The sequence below is a fragment of the Falco punctatus genome (genome assembly GCF_963210335.1).
Source record: "Falco punctatus genome assembly, chromosome: 6".
Lineage (NCBI taxonomy): Eukaryota > Metazoa > Chordata > Aves > Falconiformes > Falconidae > Falco > Falco punctatus.
The window spans coordinates 2,076,110-2,086,726 of NC_137585.1; positions in this window are offsets into that span (position 1 = coordinate 2,076,110).

The window sequence follows — 10,617 nt, forward strand, 5'->3', positions numbered from 1 at the left end:
GTGCCTAATGACAGCAACTCCTGTTGCCAATTAGATGAGATTAGGGGAGAGCTGTCTTGTGCATACTGTACATGACAGCCTATTCCTAGAGCCATATATTGCCTCTAAATTGGCTAATGCCGAATTCAGGATGGAAATGGAAAGCTATTTGTGGGAGGCTTGTCCTGAGTCCCCAGCAGGGTGTGAGAATTCGTGCTTAGTGCTGGGGGTATGGTTGTGCTGCGTTGCTGATGGATGTAAAAGACGGCTGCCAAGAAGAGACTCCGGAACCATTTCCTAAATAGCAGCGATAAAAATTACTGTTAGAGCCTAAATCTGCACTGTTTTCCTATATTCCAGGCAACTTCGAGCTGCCTAGGGGAGTGAGGACATAATTTGCCCTCAGAGTATCATTCCGTGAGTTTTTGTACACTAAGCTTTTTTTATCCCCACCTCACAAGGAGGACAAGCGAAAGGGAAAACTTGGCAGGAGAGTAAGAAAGAAGAAAGTAGAGAAAGAAGAAAACCGGCCAGGCGGGCTGGCTGGGCCGGGGCCGGTGTGAGCCCCGTCCTTCAGACCACTCGGATCGTGGGGGGGGGCAGAGGTGTCTTAGGAGCCCATGAAAAAAGCAGCACCAGAGTAATTAAACCGAATCTGCATGCATTCCCTTTGCTTCCCACAGCCTAGGTGGGGACCGCTTTTAAAAGGTGGATTTTGAAATAAAAGATCCTCTCTTGGGTTTTCGTAGCTGTGTTAAACAGACACTAAATTCTTGCCAACCAAAAAATTTCTACTGGGGATTTGGATTGCCCCAAAATAACTCTTTCTTAGAAGCAGAACTGTCTTTTAAAATGTCATTTAATTTTTTTTCCCTGCTATCTGTCAATTAAAATTTTCAAAATCCAGGAATGTGAATTAAATAGACTGGATTACTGGATCTTTGTTGATATTTACTTTGTACAATTTCTCTTTTTTCTTGATGTTTATTTTGTTCATTTTTTCAGTATTTCTTCCTTATCAAATTGTTTGCTGGAAAGGTTACAGGAAAAACCCCTACAATTCAGCTGCTCTTTTTCAAAGATGATGAAGCTGCACATTAGCAGTTTCAGTTTCAATTATTTTCCTTCTTAAACAAGTTTTTCTAAGTTGACACAGCTTAAAAAAGCCATGTGAAGCAAAATTAAAAACTAAAAAGTGAAACGAAAGCACTGACATTCTCGGTGGCATTTGCTTTCAGCAATCAAAAGAGAAAACAGTACAAATAAAATTGTATTTGGGAAAAAATAGAAGAAGGTGTACAAACATTAAAAACTGAAAAACATTCCGCTTTTATTCATCCAAAGGAGAAGCAATATATTTTGTATTTGGGGCTCTAATGTGAAACAGTTTTGATGTTTTTCTAGCAGCTTTAATCCACACATACATTTGTGCAGTGAAAGAAACCAAAAAGGGTTAATTTAAAGCCGCTCTGTTTTTCTTCGGTGTGACTGGAAATTGTCCTTTCTGATGCCTATAGCAGATACACTTTTTTATTGTACAAACAGAAAACATATCTACCCCCCCATACACGTGCACTTCTTTAAATAGAGAGGATTTTTTAAAAGAGGAATGTCCACGATAACGTTAGCAGTATATAAGAATTCTCCTTCAGTTTTATTTTCACATATGCTGAGTGGCAAAGCCACACAAGAGACAGGTCATATAAAAAAGGAAAGGATATATATCTGCTAGCACATTCTCATTAGTATTTTTCCATTTACACAGTCTCTAACGGAGTTTTGTGCTTGACAATCCGATCCAGTTTTAACTTTCACCCTCCAGAAACTGTATTTGTCTCCAGTCTGTCCCTCTTGTTGGTCACAAGGAGGAACTGCTTTTCAGGCAGTTTTTGGATCCCCTCTGCCCTGCTGTAGCAGTTCAGTTCCATCCTAGTTGGAGGTTCTGCCTGCCTTTCCCAGGACCGGGCTCTTCTAGTGGGGGGTGTCTCAGGAGCTGGTATTTCCTCCCCTTTCTCTTCAGCTAGAGAAAAAAAAAAGAAATATTTTTAGGAAAGACTGCAAGATATGTTTGTTCCCTTTGACTTCTTAATTTTGGGTTACCCCATCATGTTAAAATGAACACATCAATGACAATTCGAGATTATAAAGAGGCTGATGAAATAAATAAAGAATATTCATCCCTTCATCCCTGACTTCTTTGCCACATTTATTACATCTCATGTTTGCTGTTCTGCAGCCTGAAACCATTAGTGAGAACTTTTTTTTTTGTTTTCCTGGTGTCATTTTCCCTGTATCCACAATCCATTCTTTTCCATTACCTTTTTCCTGGTTTTCCCGTTCCCCTCTCTCAGGCTGAAGGTGTCGTACAGGACCTTTGCCTGGCCACAGCTTCTGCTGCCTGTGAGCAGGGGGCTCTAGGTGCTCCCTCAGTAGGTTTTATTGGTGTGTCCGTTTGAGGAATAAAGTTAGCCAGTTGGTCTTACTAGCTGTGTAGACTAGTAATTTATGTCAGAACCAGTGTTACAATCTCCATTTTCCTAATCAATGTCCCAGCCTGTTTGTGTTTTATCCCAGAAGCTCCCAGGAATATTTCTCACCTTCTGTAATGTGCAGGTTTGTTTCCTGCTGTGTGCTGAGCCAGGGCTAAGGAATCAGCACGACCTGCCATTGTAACATCTCTCATTTATCTCCTGTGTGCTGATTTATGGAGAATTTGTGATACAGAGATTGCAGAAATCATGATTTCTTTCGCTGGACTCCTTGGCCTGCGCGCCCTGTGGCTGTGAGATCCTCGGCAAAGTCACACCGCAGATCAGATGCTGGTTCATCTACAGCCAGCAACAGAATATTTTGGGCAAGTGTATATCCCACCAGGTCAGCTGCTAATATTTCACTCTTGCTTTTCAGCGAGGCAGGCAGGCATGAGATACTCTGACTAAGACCCAACTTGCACATTCCCACTAAAGCTTAATTTGGCTGCATTGCAACATCTGTGTTGTGCTGAGTCCAGTATCTCTCTGGGTTTCCAGGACCAAACTCATCTATCATCACAGGCAGCAGTTTGGATAATGGCAACTGCTGCTGCCTCTGGTCCCAGTTTACTGACAAAAAGAAAATAAAAAAAGGAGAAATTCCTATTTTAAAAGGTGCCCAATAGCTGAGGGATTTGATGTCCCTCTAGGCAGAATCAGGCCAGACTTACTCCCCAGACACTCCTCCCGCACGAGAGGTGCATACCCTTGAAATTTAATAAAAAGAGCAAATGACACCCCATAATTTTCACCCCAAGCACTGACTGAAAGGTGACATTACACAATAAGAGTAAATCTCCTGCTCTGCTTATACCGGCCGAGTACCCGGTGACATTTCTGCCATTACTCCCCAACCAAAATAGCAATTGGTGAAATACAACCTGCGCGCTGTTGTCAAAAACAAGTGCGAGTAGAGTAGTTAATGCCTGGCAGCGAGCCGGGGAGCCAAAGTTCATCGGAGGGGCCCTGCCGGGGATTCCTGGAGGCGCTGTGTAACCTTCCGCCCCCTCCCCGCCACCCCACGCTGTGTGTGGGGCACCCCGAGCAGCGTGCCCCGGCCACCCGCAGCAAGCGCACGTCACCGCCCGAAATAAAGAGCGTGAACGCGTGTGCAGCACGTGTGCGTGTGCGCACGGGGAGCGAGGGGCAGTTCATTGTTCAATGCAAGCGGATCACTGGTTCTTCCTTCGCCGCGGCAGATCATCTTGATCTGAGGAGAGCTAACCCATCACTGAGGCTCTCACTCGTTTGGCTTTTGCTGGGCTTTTATATCTGGGAATTGTGGCTTGGTCCTTTGGCTCTCACCGGCCAGGAATTTTCCCCTGGTAATTCGGTTTCTAACTCAACAGCACAAAGTCAATCCCTTTTAGGGAACCAGACAGCCTTATTTTAAAGATTCAGAGTGATGCAGATTTACCTTATCTATTGCTTATCTGTCCCGAAGCTTAAGTACACTGTGCCTTACATTAGGTTTGAATTGTCCAGCTGTCAGCTCCTGTTATACCTTTGTCTGCTAGACTAAGAGCCCTGTAATATCAGATATCTTCTCCTCGCATAAGTAATTATAGAACATGACTGAATTGTTTCTTAAGCTCTTTTACAAGTGAAACAAATAGATCCCCTCTAATCTCTCATAGTAAGCATGTTTTCCAGGCCACAAACGTTCCTGGCGGGAGTCAACAGAGTCAACTGAAGTCAGTGGAGCTGTACCAGTCCTCACTTGCTTAGGATCTGTTCCCCAAAATGCTAACATGAATATTTGCAAACTAGAAAGTGTCTTGGTATGTAACTAGGTGCATTCGAGTTTCATACCTCCGATTTAGTTCACAGAAAGTAGTCACTTTCTACAACAGTAGAGTTGATCGCAGGCTCTCCCATTAAATTTGGACTATTCATACACCTACTTGAATACACAGATTACCTGTAAATGCAAAGCTAAGCACAATTCACAATATTTATCCAATAGGAAATTCTGGCATCTCACCTTCTTATTTTACCCCAGCTTAAGAACTGAAACGCTAACACTTCCCAGAGAAAGAAAATGACATTTTTACAAAAAATGGCAGAACATTGCACTTTCATCTTCTTGGATAATGGCAACTGGAATAAATGGAAACATTGCACCTTCATATTCTTCAGTGCAGATAAACCACATCAACATTCCCCAAATTAAAACACTTCCCTGCAGGTCAATGCCGCTGTGAACCTCCATTCCCTCGCCATGGTAAATTGCCTCGCAGGGACCACAGGTCGGTATCCTAACGAACGTCCTCGGTGCGCTGTGAAGGGCCGTGCACCCCCATGGGAGCACGCTCCCTCTCCCTGGCCGGCTCATGCCTTCCAGGCAGAAACTGGGCAACAAGAAACCTGTATGGCACTGCGGGAAACAGGGATTTCAGGGAGCTGAGCTCTGGGGAAAGGTTAACGGGCTCCGTTGTAACACCAGTGTTTGGCCTAATGCTGCAGCAAGCTGCTCTGAAAGGTTGTCGGTAAGAGCAGCAGAGCAGAATTGTCTGAGCCAAGTTGAATGGAGACTGGAGTATTTCGTGCTCACAGTGTGCTCTGCAAAAACTCCTGCTGGCTTCTGTTCATGCACAGGTATGTGCACAGACATTGCACAGGTGTCTCCATGCGTGTTGCACATACAAACAGAACTGCCATATGGATTCTGACGTATGTATAAATCACAAGTGAACACACATATCCTGTTATATGTTATATCACCATATAAAAAATTAGGTGACTAGTTTAATAGACTAATAGATGTCTTATTCAAAGTGCCTTCACTGTCAGAGGAGACGAATCCTAGGACGGGATGAGTTGCTTGCTTTGAAAGTTTCTCTACTTACTACAAAGTGCTTCAGTGGCTGATTTAGAATAGAAGCTAACCTGGAATATGGCTAAAAATACACATTATGCACACCAATGCGTGGTAAAAGCACACATTTAGTTTTCCTATAGATGCATGCAAGCACAAAGCATAAGTATATAGTACTGCTAATACAAGCACATAGCCAACTGTCTGCCCTGCAAGCAAAAACAGAAACTCTTTAGCTCCCAAAATTTAATGCAGGTCCTGCTATTTTCTTCATGCCTTTCCTTAAACCTCAGCTCTCAGAGCAAAATGATCGCTGCAGAACCAGAAATCTCCTTTTACAATGAAAATGTTGCTCTTCTGTCATCAAAGCTGTAAAGACCAGATTGAAAACATGAATCTGACAAGCTAAGAAAAAAAAAAGAAAGAAAGTGGACAAAAGAAAACGGTCGGCCGTTTTCCCCGGTCGTATGGCTGACTTAGTCTTGCTCCGTTATTTTTAACGCTGTTGGCAACACTGCAACAAACCGTGCACACTAAAAACACATTTACAGGAAAACCTAAAAACATGTAACTGTTACTAGCATGAACTCAACATATGTGTACATATCTTACCACCTCTGTGCAGGTGTGGATGTACAAACGGCACGGATGAGGGTACATTCTGCAAAAGGTGTATATATATGTGTCACACCTGCAAATACTCAACACGCATCCTGCACAATACGGTCACACCACCACAGTTATGCACACACAAATATTGCAAACCCACATACCTGCAATTTTGGAAGCACAAAATAGTCTGACTTTCTGAGGAGACGTATTGAAAATATTTTCATTTGTAATTGATACTTTGAAAGTAAATGAAAGATTTTGTTTTGGTTTAAATTAAAATGTCAATTTTTGGTTAGCAAAATAAATGAAATGCTTTTATGTCAAAATAGCAATTTAAAATGACAGATTTCCTTTGGTTTCTATTTAAATTGTTGTTTTGTTTTGAAAAAAAAAAGAAAAATATTTAACGCAGAAGGAAAACAAAAATGAGCATTGTGTTTCAATGGGCCAACGCAAGACAAAAATACTTTTTGGAGAAAATGAAAACTGACTGGAGAAATTATAATGAAAAATTTTCATTCAAGTTTTCTCTTGGGAACCTTTACTTTCTAGACAGTGGTAATGCATGTGTCCAACTCCCTTCTTCTTTCGCGTACAGGGATGATCTGTGAGAGTGTTTCCTAAGGGCGCACTCTGAGCACGTTACACACACACTCACGCTCACGGGCACTTTGTGTTTGTGCATTCGACATGTGTGCGAGCATCAAACACGCGTTGGCCCGCAGCAGACACACACATGTGGTCTCTGTTAAGAAACCCGAGAAATAAAGCCAATTTTAGATCAAGTGAGCTGTGGTCCCCTGGCTCAGGTTCTACTGCAGGTGATTCTATAAACAAAGTTTAGTGCCAATGTGAAAGAACAAATACGCTATAAATAGTTCATGACTTCCAAAACCCCTTGTCTCATTCCAGTCCTTGTTCTAAACCAAACCAGCAGATGGGCTGAGAGCACTTCAAACCCACTCCTTGAAATAAAATTCTGGAAATAAAGGAGAACAGCATGAAGGCAGTAAAACAAAATAGGAAAAGGAGGGCGGGGGGTGGGTGGGGGAGGAGAAAGGCTTTAATTTATTGGGGAGAACACTGGGAATGTAAAAAAAAAAGCAGAAGTGGAAGGAAGAAAGGGGACATCACCCTGCCTGATTGCAATTGTCATTAACTTGCAGCAAGGGTATTAAATTGCAGCGTGGGTGCAAGTGCAGGCGGCCCACCTCCAACCCAAACCTCTTCGGCATCTGACTCTTCTGCGCACCGAGTGATTTAATGCCCCGACCCATGCGGTTTATTTACTGCCTCTTGCTCCATTTAATTGAACCCAGGGGCCTTCACACCAGTATGGGTCAGTGACGAAGCATTTGTTACCTGTGCCAGGCAGCACACCAGAGGCAGGGGAGAGGGAGGGGATCGGCCCTTCAAGCACAAAAAGCAACAGTTGGAGTCGGTGCGGGGGGACGTGGTTCACTGTGGATTGTGATTAGTTTTACGAAGCAGGAGGTTACTCTGACATCTGGAGGGAGTTTGCCAGGAACGGAGACAACACGGGGCCGATGCGGCTGACTTTGCACGTAACGTGCATTTGCACACAGACGGAGGTGTCAGAAGGACTTGAGAAAATCCCCAAATCCTCTGGCGCAGATTAAGTGCCCTAAACACAGTTAAGGAGGCAAACGGTTTAACTGTAACCTTTATAGCTGCTGAATGTCAAATTAAAACAATTACCGCACATTTAAGAGTAGGAACCTACACAAGAAATTGGGGATTGCGGCAACTGAACAAGGTGATGCTAAACATGCATATAGTAATGCTAAACAGCATTACTATTAGGTTATTAAAATTAAGATCTGCTTAGATTAAATAAAACTGGAGTTATACGTAATTCAGTATTTCCATGAAGTATAATTCTGCTGGCTGAAAAATCAGTCCTTGGTGCTGCTGGAAAAGTCTCCACAGAAACGATAGAGCGATAGTTAGTGGATCTCCAGGAGAGGTCACTGTAATATGACAAGATATAACACTTTAGGGTTCACAGACAGCAGACAGTGCCATGGAGGGAGAGCAAGGCAGGCTCCAGGGATGCTCACTCGGCACCAGCGTGGTGCTCCCTGCAGACAGAGAAAGAAAACAAAAGAAAAAAAGAGGAAAAAATAAAAAAGGAAAAGAAAGAAAATAAAACAAAAAATAAATAATAATAAAAACCATATAGTATCGTCCTGAGCACTACACTAAAGCAGGAATGGGTATTTTTTTGCACAGGAATCCATACAAAATACATTGCTACTGTTAATCACTATGTAGACCTCTGGCTGCTAGATGGGCTACCAGACATTACAACAGTAACTATCAGAGACTAAGCAAAGAGGCATTTCAGCAGACATGGCATACCCAAAAAGCATAAGACGTTGGTTTTCTTTCAGAAAGGTGGTGGCACTGATCCAGAAAAAGGAAGGCCTTGCCTCCACCACACAGTCAATCAAACAGGGACGCTGTTAAAAAGGCTAAAATTCTTTCAAAGTTGCAGAAATTCCTCACTCTGCTATTCCAGAGCAGGGCAATATCCCAGAGGTATGATATGTGAACCATTCTCTTCGGAGAAATCTCATCCTGGAAAAAAAAAAGTCACAGGTGTCAAAAAGATAAAACTTTGTTCATAATCATAAAAGTGGATGGTGTTTTTCCCTGGAAGCACAGATAAGCCTGTCCACCTCAAAGACACAATCAAGACACAAGAACAGAAGGAAAAAGCCCGCTGTACTCCTCAGTAAGAGGTGAGAGGAATTTAGCCACATTATGCCATATGTCAGCCAGTACAGGTTTTATGGGAATATTACATAATATTAAGTAGCTTAACAGACTATCCTCTTTGTCATTTATTTTGTTTTAAATAAATGTGGAAAAAAAAAAAAAAAGATGGGACCACAGTCTGCAGTGGGATGATTTATATAAAAATTTGCAGTCTAATCCCAGTGGGCCTCACTGAATAAAACCTGCACATTGCAGTATCTTGGCACGATAACACACAGAAACAAAACACATGCCAGAAGCGTAGGCAGTGCCAGTCAAATGATTTGAGAGGGTGAAGAATGACACTGGAATTGCTGGATAAGGGCTGAAAGCTAACACGCTCATCTGATGCTGGTCTCAAGCTTTCCTGGGACTGTAAGGACGCACAGTGCTCCTCAGGCATGCCTCAATGAGAAAATCAATAAAATCTTTGCTGGAAGCAAGACGAGGACGAAAACAGAAAACCCCTGAGCTATGTCTTCTAATTCTAAAGCTTTAAACCCTAGTATGTATAGGGTGGTTTAAGAGCTGCATTACCCAACATTTGGAAAGTTTCTCAAGGAACACCATCTGTCCGATCAGATCAGTACCTTGGCAAAGCTGACAGCTTATCGCACAAACTGCTTCAGTCCGTCAGGGTAAGTTTGCAGCTGCAGCCTGCAGGAGCCCCAAGGTGCTAGATCTGAAGGAAGCGAACTGTGGGGACCAGAGATAGCTGGCGGGTAAGGTACCTCAGTGCGATCTTCGAATAACCCTTCTAAAAGCAGAGACAACCAGAGTATCTTTCATCACCATAGACAGGGTCAGGACATTATGGGTTACATCTGCAATGCTCTTTTGGCATCTAACTGGCTTTAGAAATCTGGCCCTTTACTCACTCCTCTGAAAAATAAGGAATGTGTTTATAGTGTCTTCCCTAAAAGACTTTTTCATTAAGAGTACACACTGACAAACACACTGGAAAAAATGTAAAATTGGATGGCTTTTAGTTCTTGTAGAGGTGAGGACAATATATTTAATAATTGTGAATGAGGGAACCAGGGTGCTCATTTATATCCCATGCTTGATTAGCGGGGTTGGGTGTTATTTGCAGGGTGCCCAACCTTATGTTTTTACCAAGTAAAATGGTTTCCACTAAAGGCTGTTTTGAACTTTATCAAATGGAAAGAGAGCTGATTATAAAACATCAGGCTTCAATCACTTCAAGGAGAAAATCTGAGAGGAGGATCAGTGATTAGAGAGAGTTGCCAGGAAATATTTGATAAGAAACAGTTATGTGTCCATTTTCAAAATCCCTTTCTTTCCTGCTGTGCAAAAACAAGAGCATTACTTGGCGATGTGTGAACCACAGGATCTGAAACATCTGGGGGGTGGTTAGGCAAAAGGAAGGACAAAGGAGGAAGCATTTATGTATTCCTGTTCCCTCACTGGGAAGGACATTTTCTGTGATAGGCGCTCCATAAGCGCTGGGTATGATGCAGTATGAGGAAAGAAAGGGGCTTGATTGGACCTAAGTGTCTCTGTCGAGGACAGAGACAGCTTCAACAGAGCAAGCAGACCTGCAATGACTCCACATGTGTATGAAGAAACATATTTCATATACTTCATACAGCTTTCATTTTTTGCAACATATATTCATAACACTTCATATAGCATAATTCAGCTAAATTAAGGGTGTCATAGGGAAATCTGTCTCACTTGGATTCACAGATTTGCAGCAAAGACAAGAGAGATGAAAACATGGGAGAAAGCAGGTGCCAGAGAATGCCCATTAAAGCTTTGTATACTTTGGTTGAAGTGGGCAATATCCACGCCATGAAAGTCCACACCCCAGATACCAGCCAGAGCTCCTTGGACCATGGGGCTCCACAGGTGCCCAGCCTGCCCTGGAGCTGG